The 22,837-nt window shown below is 37.2% G+C and overlaps 1 protein-coding gene across 2 annotated transcripts in view; it reads right to left on the bottom strand.

The window, feature by feature from the left end:
• Positions 1–22,837, bottom strand: part of LOC136832230 (uncharacterized) — a 304,198-nt gene that overhangs the window by 265,420 nt on the left and 15,941 nt on the right. Inside the window, exon 1 of one of the 2 annotated variants that reach the window (XM_067093077.1) lies at positions 1,482–1,569. The exons of the other annotated variant lie outside the window; for it this stretch is intronic. The gene's annotated coding sequence lies outside the window, so the exon portion shown is untranslated. Of the gene's footprint in view, positions 1–1,481; positions 1,570–22,837 lie in introns of those variants that run through there. 2 annotated transcript variants of the gene reach the window in all.

Genomic DNA, 22,837 nt, shown 5'->3' with positions numbered 1-22,837 from the left:
CAATGACCACAACAGCTGTGAACTCGGATGTTTTACAATCACTCAGTCAATTATTATTTCAGTAGGGATTTTTATGAAAAACGACAGAGACGGAAATTTATAACTGTGACGTCAGATCCTTTACAATCACTCAGTCAGCTATTGTTTCAGTTGGAATTTTAATGAAAAATCACGGAGGCGGAATTTTAAGCCATAGGATGATAGGGAATGGGAGGCAACCTAATGATGCCATATTCAGTATAACTTAGGACTCAAAAAATCTAAAAATTGGACGTGGAATAATTATAAAGATATAATACCTCACTCTTTCGCAGAGTTATTGCACCAGCGGTTCTCTCAATGAAAACTAAATAAAAATTTAAGTTTTTGGAAGTATGGAGGGAAAGGAAGACAATGAACCCTCACACACCTAAGTTTTATAGGTAGGATAACTCCAGGACAATATATCCTTCCTTTAAACAAGAGGCAATATACTGCCAACTCTTCTCTACCCATAGCTTTCTTTTCTGCCTTTTCATATGAGCTACAGATCAGCGCTGGACTGACACCCTTTTAGCCTCTACATTCTAAAAAAAAATAATAATAAAAATTATATTTGAATGAATGAGAGTTATCTAAAAAAATCCTTCATTCCGTGTTTTTAGTAAATCCTTCACAATAACAACTACTATAAAATGGGCCCTGTGTAGACTGAATAATCAGCAACCAAGAACAGCGACGCCAGATTGTTGCAGGTCAATCGATCAGCCTCTAGCAAATAAGCTTGGCAAGATTAACATCAAACAGTTGAGAACAAACAAAGCAAAATGCTATACTCGAGGGTCTTCTTAATTGTTATTCTTTATGGCATCTACGTTGTTTTGATAGCTAGTACACATGCATCAAAAGCACCGAAAGATAACAATAGTATGATTGTATCTGGCGTACGTTTGCATTCAAGCACGTTTTTACACATTGCTGTAAGCTGATCATTGCGTTTCCCGACATGATTCATCCATACACAGGGCACATAAAAATACGTATTTACAGAGGACTGCGTGATTGTATTAATTCATGAATGAAGGATTGTCAAGGGCGTTTTGTAGACCGGTACAAGAACACCGAACTTAGGTGGACGAGAGAGATGCAAGATATTAGGTGGTATACCGAATGAACTAAAACCAGAAACACACAGAGGTGATACCAAGCACCTGTGTAAATTCCCAACGTGTCAACGAAAAGCAAAGAACTCATGGCACCGAGTGGCACTGGAAAGGCATCATGTTTCTTATCACTGGAGTGCGTTTTTTCCTTATCATCAGGCGAAATGTCTCACTGCAAGTGCTCTGTCATTGTCAAACAAACACATGCACTACAAATGTTCACTAAGCATGATCCTCGAATACGTTTGAAAGAGACATATAACGTTTGCTCTCTGCTCGAGGTCTTAATACAAGGTATAGGGGAAACGTTTCGTACGATGGCCTTTGTAAAATGCCGACCTTATCGACTGGGGGTTTGCGCACTTCCATACGTTCGTGCAACGGAAGTGATGGAACATACAACCTCGAACACAGTCCAGCGCACACTGGCTGGCACTCTGGAACAGTGTCGGGACTCCAGAGCTGCTGGAACGCTGGAAGTCGAGTTGCCAATTGCTCTTATTCGGGATAACCTCGCTACCGAAGAACATCTTACACGAATCAATGCTTATTCTTCTTTTCTTATTCTTTTCCTCTCGGTCCTGTTTATGAAGCACGCGTCGAGTCTCGTGATGGCTTGTTTCCGGAAATGGAAACACAGAAGAAATAAATGTGGTTCTGGAGTATTTGGGACTTTACTAATCCACTGTATCTGCCTAGGAAGTGGTAAGCGGTTTCTCTCATGTGAAAAACTTTTACTTATATATCTATTTACCTATCTTCATGAAAATGCAAAGTATATAAAACTTCCCTAACATAAAATGTGGCGCAATCATGCACAAAACGAATAGATTATATTCGCTGTTTCTGTTACTACTCACTGGGGTTTACAGATCACCATAAGAACTTCCATGTAATTAAATTATGATTGTAAATTCTACTTACACTTTCCCTACCACCAGTCTTCCAGCATAACATACCCTAGTAAATTCATTAGGAAAAGCAAATATTTTCTGCAGAAATATTAAAAATTTGTTCCGCAAAAAAATGCAAAATTAAATAAAACTTGATATTCCCTTAAAAAAATATAATAGCCCATTCCTTCCTCGTCTTTGATTATGTAAGCTAATCATCGCCTCCTTCTCTAAATGGAACTGAAGCAGTAGTTCACTCCTGCAACCTCCATAAAATGCCACATAAAAGAAACATCACCTTAACAAGACAAAAACTACAGGTGGAGATCTTCGCTGCTCGGGAAACAGGGTGTGGGTATGCCCCGCCCTTTTCTGTTTTCTCTAGATCGACTTCTCTCATTAGTTTTCCGAATTCTTTCAAACTCCTCTCTATTTCCCGGTGGGAAAAATGGCCGTTTGTCACTCACGCATTGCTTCGTTGTGCTGAAGAGCAAAACAAAGGTTTTAAGAAATCCGCTTTGGGTGGGTGAGTGGGGGCGGGAGGGGATAAACCAGTTGGCGTACCAGCAGTGGGAGGGGATTACGTTACAGAGAGATACTTTATTCTTTTCTCGAGGAGAGGGTTACAGGGAGAGATCCCTTTTGCGTTTGTTCCACTCGAAGAGATGATGACAGAAAAAGAGCTATTTTTCTTTTTTTTTATTTTACCTCGGGCGAGGGATGCTGAGATAAACACTACAGCTTCAAGGAATTGTATTCATTCAGCCGAATGAATACATTCAGTTTTCTCTCTTGGCTGATGAGAGGGTAACAGATTGAATTAATCATTCTAAGCAATCAATGGAAAGGTTACACAGAGATGCCATGCGTTCAATTAATCGAAAAGAGGGCTAGGGGCAGAAGCAACACGTTTTGTTCGCTGAAGAAGGGGTTACAGAGAAATTAAAATTTTTTTCAACTGATGAAAAGGTTACGGAGATATAATCTTTTCATACAATCGATGAGAAGGTTATGGATAATAATAGTACTGCTATGCAACTGAGGATGGAGATCCGGAGAAGAAAGAAATCTTTCATTCGAAGAAAGGATTACACGGAGAAACAATACTCATATTCAATCGAGGAGAGGCTTTGAAAGGGAAACACCACCTTTATTCAATGGAAGAGATGGTTACAGCGGTTAATAATTCTTAATTTTAATCGCTGATGGTTTTAGTAGGTGAAGCTGCAACTTTACTCAATAGACGAAAATGGATACAAAGACTAACAAGTAAAAAATGGGCCAAAGTTTCTTCAGCGCGATCGAGTTTTCTGTACAGCTTATAATGCTGTATGAAACTCTCAGCCGCGGCTGATGAAACTCTCAGCCGCGGCACATGAAATTCTCAGCCACGGCCCATGAAACTTTCACCCACTGCCCGGTGTTGGCCTGTGTTGTTGGTACCTACAGCGGTGCCAGACGCATGATCTTGGCTAACTTTAACCTTAAATCAAATAAAAACTACTGAGGCTAGAGGGCTGCAATCTGGTATGTTTGATGATTGGAGGGTGGAGATCAACATACCAATTTGCAGCCCTCTAGCCTCAGTAGCCTCAGTAGTTTTTAAGATCCGAGGGCGGACAGAAAAAGTGCGGACGGACAGACAAATAGCCATCTCAGTAGTTTTCTTTTTTTTTTTTTTACTGAAAACTAAAAATCATCACTTCTGTCAAGGACTGGGTTACAAACACCAACGCTATTCAACAGAAGAGATAGTTAAAGACTGAAGTAATAACACTTTTATTTTACCGAGAAGGGTGCTACAAAGACAAGTAACACCAGTTCAAGCGAAAAAGGATTGCAAGAAGAAATAACACTCTCATCCAATCGGAAAGAGAGTTACAAAGTGAAGATCCACCTTCAATCGAAGCTAAGATTACGGAGAGAAATACTTTGTATTCAGTCTTCAGTCGGCAAGAGGGTTACAAAGAAAAAACATCACATATACCCAACCGAATGCGGTTTCGAACACGGACAGAAATCTGTTTTAATTCTGTCGAAGAAAAGGTTGCAGAAAGCCATAATACTTTTACTTAATCAGAGAGAGGGCTGCCTGGAGAAAACAGTAATGTTCTTGTTTTTAAATCATACTAAAGACTGAACCTGTACAGATTCCCTCGGAGCATAGAACTGCATAAAGAAAATAATGTTTCACTTGATCGAGGGGAGAGTTGCCGAGAGGAATGATATTTGTCCTCACTCGCGGGCGGGGTTCGATGGGGGAAAATCATTCATTTGTAAAAATTAAAAAACTACTATTCTTCATTCGAAGTGATGGTATGGAGAAATAATATTTTTGCCATTAAAACAACTTTATAAAGGAATGATATATATACTTTTTTTTTTTTAACCAAGGACAATAGTGTAAACAAGAAAAAGTCAGAGAGGAATACAAAGACTAACACTGCTGTTCGGAGAGAGACTTTTGTAGGATACACTATTCTTTGTCGCTCGAGGTGAGGGTCACATACAAGAGAAACAATACATTTTTACAGTTTCTCAAAGTCGACTGTATTCTCCACCTGTAGAAAAGTTCAATTTACACTTGAAAGATAAAAAAATTTTCAATTCATTCGTCAGGGGATTCATGACCATTTTTATTACTTCTCTGAAAAGAGGACTATTGTGCCGGTTTTGTCAGTCCGTCCGCACTTTTTTCTGTCCACACTTTTTCTATCCGCCCTCATATCTCAAAAACTACTGAGGCTAGAATTGATATGTTGATCATCCACCATCCAATCATCAAACATAACGAATTGCAGCCCTCTAGCCTCAGTAGTTTTTATTTTATTTAAATTTAAAGTTAGCCATAATCGTGCGTCTGGCAATGATATAGGACAGGACACTACCGGGCTGTGGTTAAAGTTTCATGGGCCGCGGCTCACATAGCATTATACCAAGACCACCGAAAGATAGATCTATTTTCGGTGACCTTGATTATACCATGTACAGAAAACTCGACTGCGCCGAAGAAACTTCAGCGCATTTTTTACTTGTTTAATTCGCAGACAGAAACTCGAAATTCTGTTAATTTGTAGAGCGTTATCGGAAATCTTTACATTTACTTAGAGAATGACTCCAGGAAATTTTCATTTCACTTAATGATAAAAAAAATTGGTCTTACTTATAAAAGAAGATAACAATATATTTCACCCCAGAATGATAAGACAATTTGTATTCCACCCACAGAAGATCAAAGGACTATGTTAATTTTTATCATTGAATATGAATAAAGTTTTCATTCTACTAGCAAAAAAAGAAAAAAATGGAAATTTTTTATTTTTCTCATACAGGGGTGACAAATTTTAATCCACCTGAATGCTTCATGAAGTTTTTCATTTAACTCATAGACTCGCAAAAGAAAAACTTGATTTCACTTATAGAACAGCATAAGTAAAAGTAAATTTCACCCAGTCGACGGCCATTTTCATTCGCTTGGAGGACATGCGCACATTCTCCTTTCACTAATAGAACATCTCAATTTCACCCGCTAGAGAGCGAAGGAAGTTTTCAATTCACCATTAAAGAAGCAAAGGAAAATTTGAATTCACCTAATGACATGAAAAACAAGTAAAAAATGCGCCGAAGTTTCTTCGGCGAAATCGAATTTTCTGTACTGCCGAGGCCCACGAAACTTAGCCACAGTCCGCCGGTGGTGGCCTGTGTTGTTGGTACCTATAGCGGTGCCAAAAGTACGATTATGGATAACTTTAACCTTAAATAAAATAAAAACTGCTCAGGCTAGAGGGCTGCAATTTGGTACGTTTGATAATTGGAGGGTAGATGATCAACATACCAATTTGCAGCCCTGTAGCCTCAGAAGTTTTTAAGATCTGGGGGAGGACAGAAAAAGTGCGGAGTGACAGGCAAAACCGTCACAATAGTTTCCATTTACAGAAAACCAAAATTATCGCAAAAGGCAAAAGTTAAGTTTATTCGTAGGGACAAGAAAAATCTCAGTTCACTGGGAGCAGAAATGGAAAGCATACCTTTTTCTAATTTCTTATACCGCTGTAGGACACACGAAAATATCCACTTCACTAGAAGAGCTACCCAGAGTATTTTTAATTTCACCATTAAAAACTTGCAATTCACTTATAACAAGAAAAGGAATTATCATTTTACACCTTTGAAATGGAACTAAACACTCTTAAGTCACTGAGAGTAGTGCTAAAAATGTTTTCATTTCACTCACTGAAGAAATAAAACCTCATTTTAATTCATTCGTAGGAAGGCAAGAATATCCGATGCACTGATAAAGAGAAATTAGTACTCTTCCACTGCAATCACAATGGCCCAAAAAAGTAAAACCAAATAAATATCCATCACTTTAAGCTTAGACAGACCAAAGAAGGGTAAGAAAATGCTTTTATAAAATTATTCAAGGAAATTCCCTTTTCTGTTTTAGAGCAGGAAAAAATATCTTCAGTCGTACAAGGACATTAAAAAATCAATTCTACTGGCAGGGTATGAAAAAATGCAGAAAAAGAAAGCTTCCAGTTCATTCTAAAAGTACTAAAGAAACTTCCTTTTCTGTAGTACAAGGATTTTGTATTACAAAATGTCAGTTCACTCACAGCGCGCAAGAAAATGAAAGCAAGGGAAATTTTTCAATTCACCCGAATGAGTACTAAGTCCCATGTCACCCATTTAGGAAAAAAAAAAAAAAAAGGCCATTTTCAATTCACACGCACAAGGACAAGCGTATAACGCTAGATTATTGATTACGGCCTGTAAAAGGTCAGAGGGTACGCAAAGGACGAACAAAGGTCAGCTGAAACAGAGACCGTATGGCATAAGGTAAACAAAGGATGCTTTCCCCGGCGTGCGCGCTGCGGGGGTGGTGGTGGTGGTTACTGTTGGGGATTTGATGCGGAGGTGGGGGTGGGGGATCTGGAAGGAGAGAGGGTGGATGCATTTATGACAAATGTCTCGTCGCTCGAATGAAATGATTCACGTGGGGGAGGAGATGCAAGTAGTATCCCGGATTCGTCGCTGGGATTATGGCGTATCCACCGTCCGACTCTGCGTTATAGCCCATCTTGGGCTATAACGCTATTTTTATATGTCTCAGCAAGATTTTATCATTTTTAGCATCGTTTAGAAAGCTCCCATTTTCTTCTTCGATTTATCACCGCTAGTATTATTTCCTCACAATTTTTGTGTATGCTTAAGGAAGGAGCCAAAAAATGTTACTTGCTTTCTAATAATGAGAATGAGAAAAATCCGGGAAAAGAAAGGGTGTCGGCAGCCTAGCCCTACAATAAAATATAGAGATCCAATAAATAACCAAACAATAAACAAATAAATGATCAGGCAGCTATACAACGAACGGAGTTAACAGATACAAAATCCCATAAATATACTGAGAGCAACAAAAAATTATTACATCAAAAGACAGGAGCAAGAAGCTTCAAAAAGCATTAAAGCATCTCTCGACCTTCCCAGCATCCACTTCCATAACACCGGAAGGTAGAGCCTTCCACAATTTTCCAGGAATGGGAACGCAACGCCTCCTACCTCTTGCTGTGAGTGAACTGCAAATTTTTGACGGTGAAATTTAAAATCTCTTAGTAGCTCTTCTAACAAAATGGACATTTTTGTTTGTCCTGCAGGGATATCAAAATTCAAATTAGTTATGCCTTCCGTTCCTGTTCCTTGTGAGCTGAGAATTTCCTTCAGCACCTTGGCACGATAAAATGTCAGCTTGCTAGGAGTCAGATGTACATCATAATAGGATACTTTTGTTGTACAATGCCCATTAATCCTTACACTTGCCATTATTACTTTTAAGTTTACAATGAGACGGTATAAACGATTAATATAATTATATGTTGTTCACGAACAAGCCTGCAAACTGACGTTTCTGAATAGTGTTATTAGAGCGATTTTCCCTCAACAAAAAAGGTAGCTGGATCATGTAAAATTATAATTTCTATTAATCTATTCAGACCCATACATCCGTTATCATTAAAAGCCACGTTTTGTGATGACCTTTACAACTTAATTTTGAATTCACATCACCATATAAAACCTTGCATGTACGTATGTTGCTTTGAAAATGCTAAGGTATGTTACTGCGAATGCTTTCAACATCACACAATTATATTGCGTTCTTGCCCCTTTCCTTTGTAAGTACATTTTAAATAATAATAATAATAATAATAATAATAATAATAATAATAATAATAATAATAATAATAATAATAATAATAATAATTATTATTATTATTATTATTATCATCATAAAAATAAAAATAACCTCACCAAGCAACTGTTACCTGCTTCTGAGCATTATTTTCTATACAACAGACATAATGTCCACCTCTTTAATTTTGGGCGGCAGCGCACGGTTCCTCATAACCATGGACGACATCTAGTAAGCCTTACGCTCTTCTTATGAGCGAATAAGCTGAGTTACACAAACACTAATTGTTACATATCATCCTTTAGGGATGCTGTGAAAATGCCTTCATCCGCGGAAGATATTATCTTTCGCCTCGTTACTGTGTCACGGCATCTCTTTGCTATTCTGAGACTCCAGAATGGAAGGAACATTGGTAATATGCGGCTGCCAAAAAAAAAAGTAAAAAATGCACTGAAGTTTCTTCGGAGTTATCGAGTTTTCTGTACAGCGTATAATGCTGGATGAAACTTTCAGCCACATACCACGAAACTCTTAGACGCGACCCATGACACTCAGCCACGGTCCTGTGGTGGCCTCAGCCACTGCCCATAAAACGCTTAGCCGCGGCCCATGAAACTCAGCCACGGTCCGGTGGTGGCCTGTGTTGTTGGTAGCTATAGCGGAGCTACAAGTACGATTATGGCTAACTTTAACCTTAAATAAAATAAAAACTACTAAGGCTAGAACGCTACAATTTGGAATGTTTGATGATTGGAGGGTGGATGGGCAACATACCAATTTGCAGCCCTCTAGTCTTAGTAGTTTTTGAGATCTGAGGGCGGACAGAAAAAGTGCGAACAGAAAAAAGTGCGGACGGACAGACAAAGCCGGCACATAGTTTTGTTTTTAGAAAACTATAAATGTATAATCTCGCCATTAAGATACTAACTTGCGCTGGGCGTGTATCATGCAAGATAGGTTAGAATCAGCAGCTGTGCAGAATTAGATGGAATCTCATTCTAGAAGTTAAAGATGAAGAAAGGCGACATTTTAGAAGTCTGGAAGTGAAAAGAACGGGCACACCCACAAGCTAATTTTCAAGGCCACTTCAACTATTAACTTTTTTTTTTATTTTGTTGTTTATTGATATGGTAGAGAGAGAGAGAGAGAGAGAGAGAGAGAGAGAGAGAGAGAGAGAGAGAGAGAGAGAGAGAGAGAGAGATTTAACATATAACATGTGAAACAAAAGAAGAAACTCCATTTCTATTAATTAATATATTATCTACTTAATATCTATTTTATCCTTTATATTCAGCTGTCCAATCAGTTTTTCCTGATAATTATTTGAACTGGCAGAACCATTCTGTTCGCATGACTAATGCCTTTTACTTATAACTTCAAGCAATTTGTGTGAGTCAGCTTGCGAACACTAACCATGTTCAAGCAGCAACTGCTGTCCGCGAAAGCTGACTCAACTGCTCTAACAAGTGTTTGGAAAACCAATGAACGTCATTTACTTCTTGTTTCGCATTGATTTTTAGTTTTCTGTAAAAGAAAACTATTGAGATGGCTTTGTCTGTCCGTCCTTAGATCTTAAAAACTACTGAGGCTAGAGGGCTGCAAATTGATAGGTTGATCATCCACCCTCCAACCATCAAACATAGCAATTTGAAGCCCTCTAGCCTCAGTAGTTGTTATTTTACCTACGGTTAAAGTTGGTCATAATCGTGCGGCTGGCATCGCTATAGGTACCAACAACACAGGCCACCTCCGGACCGTGGCTGAAAGTTTCATGGGCCGCAGCTAAGAGTTTCAAGGGCCGTGTCTGAAGTTTCATACAGCATTATACGCTGCACAGAAAACTCGACTGCGCCGAAGAAGCTTCGGCGCATTTTCTACTTGTTTAAATCTTAAAATGGCTTAAGTTCTCTGACATGTATTTTTTCTCCTATGCTATCTTTACCTTCAAGATGGTTATTTATGCGCAAGCGCACACGGGGCGTCACGTGAGGAACCTGCAAAATGTCTTGAGTACACGTGATCTTGTGATAGATGAAACGAGCCCTTTTTCTTATATCTTTAAACATGTTGAATTGAATATGGCGTTTAAGTCAAAGGCCAAGCACTGGGACATATGAGGTCATTCAGCGCTGAAAGGGAAACTGCAAGTAAAGAAGGTTTGAAAGGTGTAACATGAGGGAAACCTCAAAGCAGTTGTGCTATGAATCAACTGTTAGGAGAGGGTGGAAAGTAAGATGGAAGAAAGAGAATATGAAAGGAGGTACAGTAAAAGGAACGAAAGAGGTTGCAGCTAGGGGCCCAAGGTACGCTGCAAAGAACCTTAAGTGATGCCTACAGTGCACCGCATAAGGTGCAGTGAAGGCACTACCCTCCTACGGAGTCTTTAAAAGCTTAGCCCCAAGTGGCAATATTGTTTTCTAACAATGGAGAAGAGTTGACGTAAGGCATGGTCATCACTCCAGTAACACATTTCTCTACGACAATTTGCCACCAATAATTGTCTGTTTTGTGAATTTCAACACCAACGTGCTAAAAGGTGAAGGAAAACTTGGCCTTTGAAAATTCCCTTTGTTTTCATTAAATTAACAAAACAATTTAAAATCGTATATAATTCATCGACATGACAGATCGTTAGTTCGCTAGCAATAATTCGTTTATGTTTTCCTTTAATCATAATTTGATCATTCAATCTCTAAGCTTAGGTTGCATTTATTTCGGCTAACTTTACATGCGGTAGGAAATATGAACTTTTCAGCGCAATGTTTAAGTGTATATCAAAAAGCACAAGTTGCAAGCAACATCATCTCAGAACATACACACACCCACGCAAGTATAAGAACACGGACATATATTTGCATTATATTATATATATATATATATATATATATATGTGTGTGTGTGTGTGTGTGTGTGTGTGTGTGTGTGTGTGTGTGTGTATGTGGATATAAAGAGAGAGAGTATTTTCTACCTTTTTTTACCTTAAGGAAGGATTGATGTCAAAATGGTAGAGCCCTCCTGTTTCTTAGAAAGTCTTTATGCATGAAACTGCAAGACCCCCGCCCAATGAAGTGACCCCAGCAGATACTGGTATCCATTTACAGATGATTGGACTTTCGGGGTATAGGCTTAAGTGAATCACGGACCTAGCGAACGCGAGCCGAGAGCTGTGGGCTACAATTTAGTCACAGGGCAAACAAATATGCACACACACACATATATATATATATATATATATATATATATATATATATATATATATATATATATATATATATATATATATATTTAAAGGAAGTTTATAAGTATACATTAACTTATAGCAATTCGACTAGCTGAAATCTCAAAGACAGATTAGCTGCAACGACACAATCAGATACAATGAATTTGAAAGTGTATTTTATACACTGGAATCTTCGTTATCCAGAATTCCACACAGTTTCTGGCAAAACACATCCCATATAGTCGATTACGAATCATATTAATTATGTCAAACACATCAGTTCAAATGCTGTTTCCAGACGAAATAAAATGAATTTCATTATTGCTAAAACAACATTCCTAAACTATCAATACTTTTCTATTTTTGACTCACATTCTTTTTCTTTTTAATAACGTATTTGCTTGCAGGATGAAGATTTTGATTTTTGTTTACAGCTATTTCCTCTATGTTTTTTATAGGAATGTTTTCGCTGTGGTTGCTTCTTTATCTTTTTTTTTACCCTTTTTGTACTTTGGTTGTTCTGTATTTCTATTCCATAAGATTCCAATACTTGCACACATGCAACTACATACTTTAACATAATGTCACACACATGCATGTATATATATATATATATATATATATATATATATATATATATATATATATATATATATATATATATATGTATATAGAATGAAAAATGCAAATATATGAAAAAATGTATTATATATATATATTAAATATATAGGAATGTATATATATATGTATATATATATATTATTATACACACATATACTGTATATACATACATATATATATATATATATATATATATATATATATATATATATATATATATATATATATATATATATATATATATATATATAAATCATATACACCAATCTGTGTATGGTGTCATACCATTAGGTATTTTTAACCCTGAAAACGAAAATACAAACTACGACTCCAGCCAAATAAAGATAAGGAGAACCGCCGAAATCAAAGGGATATTTTTCCAGGTATTTTTGAGTTCGGTCAAGGTTACTCTGCATGCATGGTTTACGCTCCACGCACAGCTGGCAAAATCGCCTTTGATCCAACTAAACTCTGCGTGTCTGGCCGTCCGTCCATCCGTCTGGCTTTCATGGACGACGCTTTCCAGATACACCTTTTGCCCCCCACGTTTCGCTCGCTTTCGCTCCTTCCCCTAGACGCTCCGTAGAAAAACCTTTACTTTCTTTCCGAGGTCTTTCTCATTTGCTCTCCTCTCAGACGCTGTCTAGACTCTCTCTCTCTCTCTCTCTCTCTCTCGCTGTTGCTACAGCTTTTCTCTGCCTCTCAGATGGTGCTGGTACAATCCGGCCCCTTTATTTATCTTTTATTCTCTCTCTCTCTCTCTCTCTCTCTTTCTCTCTCTGTTCAAATTTATAAGGATATGAATAAGAGGGACAAAATCTCTCTCTCTGTCTCTCTCCATTCATACTTATAAGGATATAAATAAAAGGAAAAATCTCTCTCTCTCTCCATTCGTATTTATATGGACATAAATAAAAGGAAAATTCTCTCTCTCTCTCCCCCCCTATCGCTCTGTTATTTGTTCTGGTGTCTCGTTCCTTCTCTCTGGAACGACAAGTGAATGACTGACATGTTTCCAGGATGATTCTTTCATGCAGTCACTCTGCCTCCAAGTTCGTCAGTGTCGTGCTACCGTCTATATCGTGAGCAATATTTTTTCTCCCTGTTGGACTCCGAGGGCCATAAGGACGACAACTTATCAGAGAAGATATATGTTGCAAAAAAAAACCTTCTCCACGAGAAGCGTTGATGTGAAAAAAAAAGTATCCCTTATCCGATAGTTAAAAACTAGTCTACAAACACACCCTTCAAATGATTGTAATGGGTAAAGAAGCACCTCTGACCTCTCCCGATAGGACCTAAATAATAGAGGATCTTGCTATATAAAAAATACTCAGAGAACACAACCTTCTTCCATCGCTAATCTCTATGAGCACATTATCTTAATCATCAGATCGGGTTAGTTTCAGATTTCATGTGAAATGAAATCTTACGCGTTAAAGCTTTCATGTTAAATATTAGAAGGAATTTATCTATCAAGATCCTGGCATGTGTGTGGCAACGAAACTGCAACACGCAATCATAGCTACTCCGGTGGTATAGTGGTTAGTGTCGTGGCATGCCACTCAGATGTCGCGGGTTCGCGTCTAACCCAGGGCGATGACAAATCACTGGCTCTGTATCACGATCAGTTTCTGCTGCAGGGTCTGCTGTGGCAGGCTGAGACCAACACTCTTTGGAAGTTTATAATAATGATAGTCTGTGATTCGCGATCCAAAATATCTAATTATACCTAGTCTGAAGGAAATTGGTAAATATTATGAAAAAAAAAAAAAACATCGTCTATGGATCCAGACATGAATTAATCTTGAAGCATAATAAAGTTTCCTTAGACCAGCAACCTGTCCTACAAGATTTCTTTAGACCATTAGCCTGTCCCTCCACTAAATTGCGTGGGTCAGTAGGCTGTCTTTTCACAAAATTTCCTTAGGTCAGTGCCATATAGCCTGTCCGCCCAAAAAATTTCCTTAGGCCAGTAGCCCTTCCCACCACAAAAGTTCCTTATGTCAGTAGCCCTTTATTACAGAAAACTTCATTCAAATTTATCAACAACCTTTTCAGGTCTCCAATGGAAAAACACACACACACACACACACGAGTAAATGATGACCTCCGCTCAGTTCGTGTGTGGGGGGTAATGAAGAGTCAGGCCACGGGGGGGGGACCTCTTCCAATAAGCACTGTTCAAAAAATGTCCACCCTACTACGAAACTTCCGTTCTATTAAGAGCTGGACTAAATGAATTCCCCCGCCGTCAAAAACACATTTAACGAAGAAATACTTTGCCCAAAAATCTAATCCAAAGCTACACCACTTCCAGTAAGGACCTAGTCTACAGAGGCACAACTTACAATAAAGATCTGGTCTTTATTAGCACCACTGTCGAAGGAGATCTTATTTATAAAGACATTTAACAAAAAACGATTAAGTTTTAAGACGACGATATAAAGAAAGGTCTGAGGTACAGATAGATACACACCCTATAACGTACTGTAGACCCGGTCTACAGAAACAACCACTCCCGTCAAGATACAACATACAAAAAACACCCTTTCCAATAACGACGCCATCCACAGAAACACGTCTTTCAGCAAGGTCTCGTTTCTAGAAACGCCCATTCCGATAAAGACTCCAATAAAGACCCGTTCAAAAGAAACGCCCAATCCAATATCCAGAAGCATGTGTGCGAGCAAGGGACAAAAACACTTGTGTACGAAAACCAACAGATGTTCTCGTCTAGGTTATTGCTCTTGCTATGATGGCTCCCTCAACCCTCCAAACCTCACCAAAGACTTCTCTCCCCCTCCCCCCACCGTTCCCTTAGCGATCAATGTCCCCCTTCCCTCCCCGTAACCTCACTAACCTCACCTTATCTAATTACGGTTCCGTTCTTCTCCTCCTCTTCCTCTTCCTCTTCCCCTTCCTCTTCCTCTTCCTCTTCCTCTTCAATTGTAAAGGACTAGATGGATATTTTCCCCATATAAGAGGAGAAAAAATATCGAGCAAAAATGATGTTTTGGCAATCAATCTCTTTCGACTGGTCATGTAATTTTTTGGGGTGGAAAAAGATGTATTTTTTTTTACTTGCGTTGTACTGTACGTTCCTTTATGAAGAAAAAAAAAAAAGACGAATATTTCTTCTCGATCTTCGTCATCTCTCGTTTTGTTCCCCGTTTTAACCAGTTTTTTCCCCGCGGGTTTTTTTTTTTTTTTTATCTTTGGAAATTCTGTTAACGTCTATACCATGCCAAAATAGAAACCTTAAGCAATTCCAACCTAATTGCGTGACTGAATCACTGGGTAACAAACAAACATATACACGAATACTTTTATGCATACATGAATACATACAGTCATATATACTTTTACCGGTGAACGATACCTTTCGTCAACGCACGAAAAACATTTATGTAAAAACTTGACGCTGGGTTGTTTTAAAAAAATAAAGCTTAAAAGACAGCGAAAAGCACAAACTAAGCAGCAGTGAAAAATAATAAAGTTGAAAAGACAGTGAAAAGCACAAACTAAGCACAACGAGAAAAATAGTTTAAAAGACACTGAATGGCACAAACTACGCAGCAGTGAAAAAAAATTACATTTAAAAGAGAGTGAAGAGCACAAACTAAGTAGCCGTGATCCCAACGAAGTTGACAGCAGATTAAACATTCACCGGTTAATGGCTGTCTATAATGTCTAAAAATGTTCTTGGCAGAATCCAGTGAAGTGTTAATTACATTGTCATTCATATTCAGAGACAGACCCGGAAGTGAATCCCGGACGTATTTCTTTTAAGTATTTCTATCAGCTTCAGAGCAAGAGAGCAATTTTTCGAATTTGTGGGTAATTCCCAAATGACAGATGCCAAGATCTTGATGAAAAATTGGATATGTGTGCCATGAAGACCATCAAAACCTTTTAGGTTTTATGCTGGTCAGTATATTCATTCGCGAATTTCTTTTCATATTTTACATGCAAACTCACATATAATACACACACACACATATATATATATATATATATAAAGCATATATGTATGTATATATATATATATATATATATATATATATATATATATATATATATATATATATATATATATATATATATATATATATATATATATATGTGTGTGTGTTTGTGTATATATATATGATATATATGATATATATATACATATATATATATATATATATATATATATATATATATATATATATAAAATTTATAATTATGTTTGTGTATTTGTTATAAAAAGGACTCTTTCTGTTTTTAACCGTAACTTGTCCTGTGTGTGTGTGTGTGTGTGTCTGAGAGAGAGAGAGAGAGAGAGAGAGAGAGAGAGATTAATATGAAAAGCCACGACGAGAAATCACTAGACACCTGGATAAACGTTACTCGTTTTGCAAGTGTTTTTCTTTCGTCATATTCTGATCATTGTCATTACCATCCTTCCAACAACGTCAATAACAAAAACAACGTTATTTACATACACTGATGATCAATGAAATTTTTCTCTCGAAAATGAATGAAGAAGTATTTTAATTATTAATGTGCTGAAAAGAATAAATATAGGAATACTAAAATGACCAAAAACAGATTAATAAGTGAATAGAAGGCTAAATGTACCAAAAACAGATTAATAAGTGAACATCCAAAAGGTAGATAAAATGTTCCAAAAACAGATTAATAAGCGAATATGCAAAGGAAGACTAAATGTACCCAAAAAACAGATTAACAAGAGAATAAAGTAAAATACAAAGAAGGAAGACATGACTTCTAACCAATCATGAATTAGGGAGAAACATCTAAAGGAAAAGAAGCCCCATAAGCGATGATAATTCCTAACTTTTAAAACTACCTAATTACCCCCCAATCGATAAGACATTCTTTCTTCTAAGGTTTCTCAGTCACTGTTCGTTGTCTTCACGAAGAGACTAAAGAAGGCTTCTCTCTCTCTCTCTCTCTCTCTCATAATACTTTGCTTCTTCAGATGGAAAGGCTGTTTAGGCTGTTTACTTTTTTTTTCTGAATGATTTCATAAAAGGTACTGATCATAATACTCTGTCTCAAATTTTGCTTCTTCAAAATTATTGGTCGAAACTATTATCTTTCTGAATTTCATTTTTTTAATATGGTTCATAAATTCTCTCTCTCTCTCTCTCTCTCTCTCTCTCTCTCTCTCTCTCACACACACACACACACACACACACACAGAAACACATATTGCTTTATTCTCGGTTGAATGACAAGGCCACATTTTATACTCGTGTTTGTTTTCATAAAATATGTGGATCACGACCGTAAAGCTCTCTCTCTCTCTCTCTCTCTCTCTCTTATTCAGCATTTTCTGATATAAAAACATGAGTTATAAGTTTCCATTTGTGTTTATATCTCTATTGGCATTTTTATGTGATGAAATGCCCTGTCATATTTTTCTTCCTGATTTTTCATGAAGCAGACAAAGCTCTCTCTCTCTCTCTGTGTTTCATACAGTCTTTATATAAAAGCTACAATAGCAGTAAAGAGTGAAAAGAATGGCCTCATTGGGGCTTCGCTTTTCATGTTGAATGGTTAGAAAGATGTTTTCTTTGTAAGTTAGCAAAAGACTAAAATCATTTTCCTACGGAATAAATAAATAATAAGATAAACAAATATACGAAAGACTAGATGAAATGAACACTACGCACACTGTATATATATATATATATATATATATATATATATATATATATATATATATATATATATATATATATATATATATATATATGTGTGTGTGTGTGTCTGTTTATGAAATGTGTTTGTGTGTGAGCGCAGACGTTTTTACAAACGTATAAGTGTAATCTTTACATAACTATACAAACAGACAGATACATACACACGGAGATAACATTTTGTTGCTCTTGATATGAGTACGGATTCCCAACAGGATTTCCTAGAAAATTCAACATCAAGTATTTGACTTGTATTTCTTATTCAATTTCATCTTCATCTCAATCAAGAATATGGAATACAAAAAAGGCGGCTATTTTCCATTTCGTGTTTTTTTTATTATTATTTTTTTATCGAATAACATATGAATCATTCATAGCTATTCTGAAATTGGTCGTATGTCCAAACGAAAAGCTATGCCGTCTGATTATTCGCTTAGCATCGCTTCCTCCTTTTCAGAAGCATGAGGAAAACTCCCAAGAGTAACAGTAGAAGGGAATAAAAAGTGGGAAAACTACGTCATCCTTGAGATATGACCTTTTTCCTTGACCTGTTTCCTCAGAGAAGTAGCCTGAGAGGAGGAGAACCCTCCCCTTCACAAAATATTGGAGAATAAGCATAACAAGTAAAACATGCGCCGAAGTTTCTTCGGCGGAGTGGAGTTTTCTGTACACCGTATAATCAAGGCCACCGAAAATAGATCTACCTTTCGGTGGTCTCGGTATGATGCTGTATGAACCCCGGCCCATGAATCTTTAACCAAAGCCCGGTGGTGGCCTGTCCTATATCGTTGCCAGATGCATAATTATGGCTGATTTTAACCTTAAATAAAATAAAACTACTGAGGCTAGAGGGTTGCAATTTGGTATGCTTGATGATTGGAGGATGGATGATCAACATACCAATTTGCAGCCAACTAGCCTCAGTAGTTTTTAAGATCTGAGGTCGGACGGACAGACAAGCCCGGCACAATAGTTTTCTTTCACGGAAAACTAAAAAATATCACCCGGATTAAGGTACTCTAAGGTCAATATCTTCTGTCTAGGGGCCACTTCCCCCGGATATCCAAACATCTGCAAAAATGAAAATGTGACGACGCAATAGAATAGCTTATGAAGATGAGGATAGCTCGCTGCGCATTTATTTCTCACTCGAGAGAGAGAGAGAGAGAGAGAGAGAGAGAGAGAGAGAGAACGCGCAGCGAGCTATTCTCATTTCCACTGTGCTGAGAGAGAGAACGAGCATTACCCTCTCTCACTCTCCCTCGCAAGTGAGAAATAAATGTGTGACGAGCTAGTCTCATTTCCATAAGATACTCTATAACGTTGTCACATTTTTGTAAGTGCAGATGTGGGGATATTCGGGGGAAGTGGCCCCTAGGCAGGAGATATTGACCTCAGAGTACCTTAATCCGGGTGATGTTTTTATGCTTATTCTTCTTTGTTTTGTGAAGGGGGGAATTCTCCTCCTCTCAGGCAGTCTCATAACGATGGTCATACTAATTCCCTGAGGAAATGGGTCATATTTCAGGGATTACCCAGTTTTTCCACTCTTCATTTCCTTCTACTGCCAAGCTTTGGAATTTCCTCCATACTTCTTTACTCCATGATACATAAGCTTTCTTCCTTTCGGAGAGCGTTTGTTCATCGCCTCCTTCGTGGCTAGGCTCGGTTTTCTTTCTGGAAGCTACATTTTCTTTCTTTCTTCTCCTCCTTCTCGGATTCTTCTGGTCTGGGCAAGAAATAATCATTGGGTTGCCGGTCACATCGGCCTCTCCTTTTGTGAGTAAAAGCTTGAAAGATGAAGCTCGCGATCTCGGCTTTTATTTTAGTGAAAGTTGAAAAATACTTATAAACCACGTGTGATGAACTGAGTCTATAATATTATATATATATATATATATATATATATATATATATATATATATATATATATATATATATTATATATACATAAAAAATTTGTGTATGTATATACATATACATACACACATATATATATATAAATATCCCCTCCCAGCTGCAAAATAAGCAAAATATATGCGTAACGAAGGTACCTCAGCCCCCATATCCTGCTGTATATGGCATTGTTGAAACATTCCTCTGCGCATGTGTGAGAATATTTTAGGGGGATATTGGCCCCTGGTGAGATGATGACTCTAGAGAGAAACTTAATCAGGTTGGTATCTGTATGATTCTCTTTCTGATTATTATGTCGTAAAGCTAAAGCTTACATATGACAAACGCTTATAAGGAGAAACTGTTGGTTTCGAGTTTTGATTTAAGGTAAGCCGTGATATAAAGGGTTAACGCCAAGCTGAGTGGGGCAGGAGGGTGCCCTACCCTCCCGATCCCCTACCGACGACCCTGCCCCACCCAGGGCGGACAAACAGGTTTGCACGAGGAGGGTGGATGTGTCATGTCTCTCCTACCCTCCCAATCCCCTACCTACCCCGCCCTACCCAGGGCGGACAAACAGGTTTGCAGAAGGAGGGTGGATGTGTCATATCTCCCCTACCCTCTCGATCCCCTACCTACCCCGCTCCCACCCGGGGCAGACAAACGAGATCAACTCGGATTCTATTATTGTAGTTTCTTACTGAGAAACTTGCCACAGTACTGAGAATCTAGTATGGTAATTTAGGATATATAACTAACGTTTCGGGTATCGAATCAACCTTACTGGCATCAATAATATTGACAGTTCTGCATCCAGCGCTACAGTCAAAAATATGAAAACTTCAGTGACATTGCTGCAGCCTGAAGCTTGAGGTCAAAAAGTTACTCAAGAACCGGTTAAAGCCGAATCTGAATTGGCAAGTGAAGTTAAATTCAGAGCTTTATAATTAAAAGCTTCAAATTTCACCTTGCAGTGTAGGGGCTTATTTGATCTTTTGTTACAACTTAACTTGAGTGGAGGCTTGAAAAGTTACAACTATGACGTCAAGCTTAGGTGTTGAAATTGATAAGTAAGAGTTGTTAAAAGTTTTAGTTTAAAGGTGATTTAAAGTTACAATGTTTTTAATATAAGGAGATTTATTTCCAAGTAATTTTCTACAAGAAATCTGAACAAGAGTAAATATGCTGGAGATAAGGAAATAAGCGTCAGCCTTCTATGAATACCAATCCTTACTGAAACTAATAACATTATTAGCGGTTTCGTGTAGGCGGTAATAAGCCATAATTACGCCCCAAGGACAGCAGAATAAGAGTAAGTTAATGAGTACAATCCACAACATGATTAATGTACATGCCAAAGCTGATAAATCAGCGCTATGGGATCAACGGTATTAGCTGTAAGACGTTTCATGGTTCGAGATTCAGCTCCACTTCATGTTAAAATTCAAAACTGTAAAGTTTCAAATACAAAAGCTATCACCAAGCATTTTCATACATTTTTATCTGTTTATTAATTAATTTATTTTTTCTTTTTTTAATAAGCGAGATCTCTTCTTTCTGTATTTCCCTTGACCACCTCTTACTTCTTCCTAATGAATACCTTAATATTCTTTGAAAGCCTGAATTTCAGGCCAATAGCCCCTTTGGTGGGCTTGTTCCATATGAATAGGGTTCAACTTCGAATAATATAATAATAATAATAATAATAATAATAATAATAATAATAATAATAATAATAATAATAATAATAATAATAAGTTAAATCTTAAGAGACAGAACCTGACTCAAAATCAGGTCAAGGCTCTTAAGTTGCGAAAGATTCGAGAATGAATTACCGATTCTAAATTCTGGTTGAAGGAAAGACTGAAATCGAGATTAATCTCCCGAACTAAGAGTAAATTCCGGCCCAAATCCGAGATTACCAAGTTTAATAAAGGCGATTCCGAATAAGGTTGACGCTAATGTTTTACGGGCGGCCCAAATCTCCGACTACAAATAGCTGCATTATTCCACTGACGATTAGAACAGAAACAGAGAGCGTAGGAAATATATGAGGGAGGCTTGGCCGTATGAATTTCCAATAGATGCGGTGGCGTCAGCGTCTATTCCCGGAGCGTCTTCGATTTCTTAAGCAGGCTGTTTATAGGTTCCTTGTTCTTCGGTAACATATGTCACAAGGTGAACTTTCTGGTGTATGTTGCGCGCATGTCTCTGTGAATATTCATTAGGAAATGCTGTAAATGCATACGCACACACACTCATACATATATACATACATATGTGTGTGTGTTTGTGACTGTATATGTGAGCGTGTAGACATGTCTGTTTGTAGGTAAATGCATATGCGTAACGTGCGTCATATGTGTTATGGTGTAAGCTCAAGATTACACATGTGCACATCACATTTCCATGCACACATTTATATATATATATATATATATATATATATATATATGTATATATATAAATATATAAATATATATATATATATATACATATATATATATATATATATATATATATATAGAGAGAGAGAGAGAGAGAGAGAGAGAGAGAGAGAGAGAGAGAGAGAGAGAGAGATTTCGTGTACATTCATATTCCAATGATTTCTAAATCATTCCGCACACACATGACTTACGAAAGAGTGGCTTACTGAAAATATTAATACCAGCTGCAAGACAATACTAAATAAAAACTGCGAATCTTGTCAAATAGATTTTCCATTCTTTCATTCACTTAATCTTTATAAACGCAAAATCAGCTGTTTAACAGCCAAGCCTATCAACACACTGCTCATGATCGTTTACGCTATAAATATAAATTTTCCAGCATAAAATATGAAGGTTAGTAGAAAATAATGTAAAATATATCAATTAAATATATTAAGCAGGATGAAGAAAAATATAAGTTAATAAAAGACTCTACAATTAAGTGAATGAAGTAAATACAAAAACAAATACATATCGATAAGTGAAACAAGGATAAGGGAAGAAGTAAAAATAGATGATTATTATTATTATTATTATTATTATTATTATTATTATTATTATTATTATTATTATTATTAATCAGAAGATGAACCCTATTCATATGGAAGAAGCCCACCACAGGGGCCACTGACTTGAAATTCAAGCTTCCAAAGATAATGGTGCTCATTCGAAAGA

Source organism: Macrobrachium rosenbergii, chromosome 49 (genome assembly GCF_040412425.1).
Source record: "Macrobrachium rosenbergii isolate ZJJX-2024 chromosome 49, ASM4041242v1, whole genome shotgun sequence".
Classification (NCBI taxonomy): domain Eukaryota; kingdom Metazoa; phylum Arthropoda; class Malacostraca; order Decapoda; family Palaemonidae; genus Macrobrachium; species Macrobrachium rosenbergii.
The sequence above is the reverse complement of the archived record's forward strand: the minus strand, read 5'-3'. Positions and strand labels throughout refer to the sequence as shown.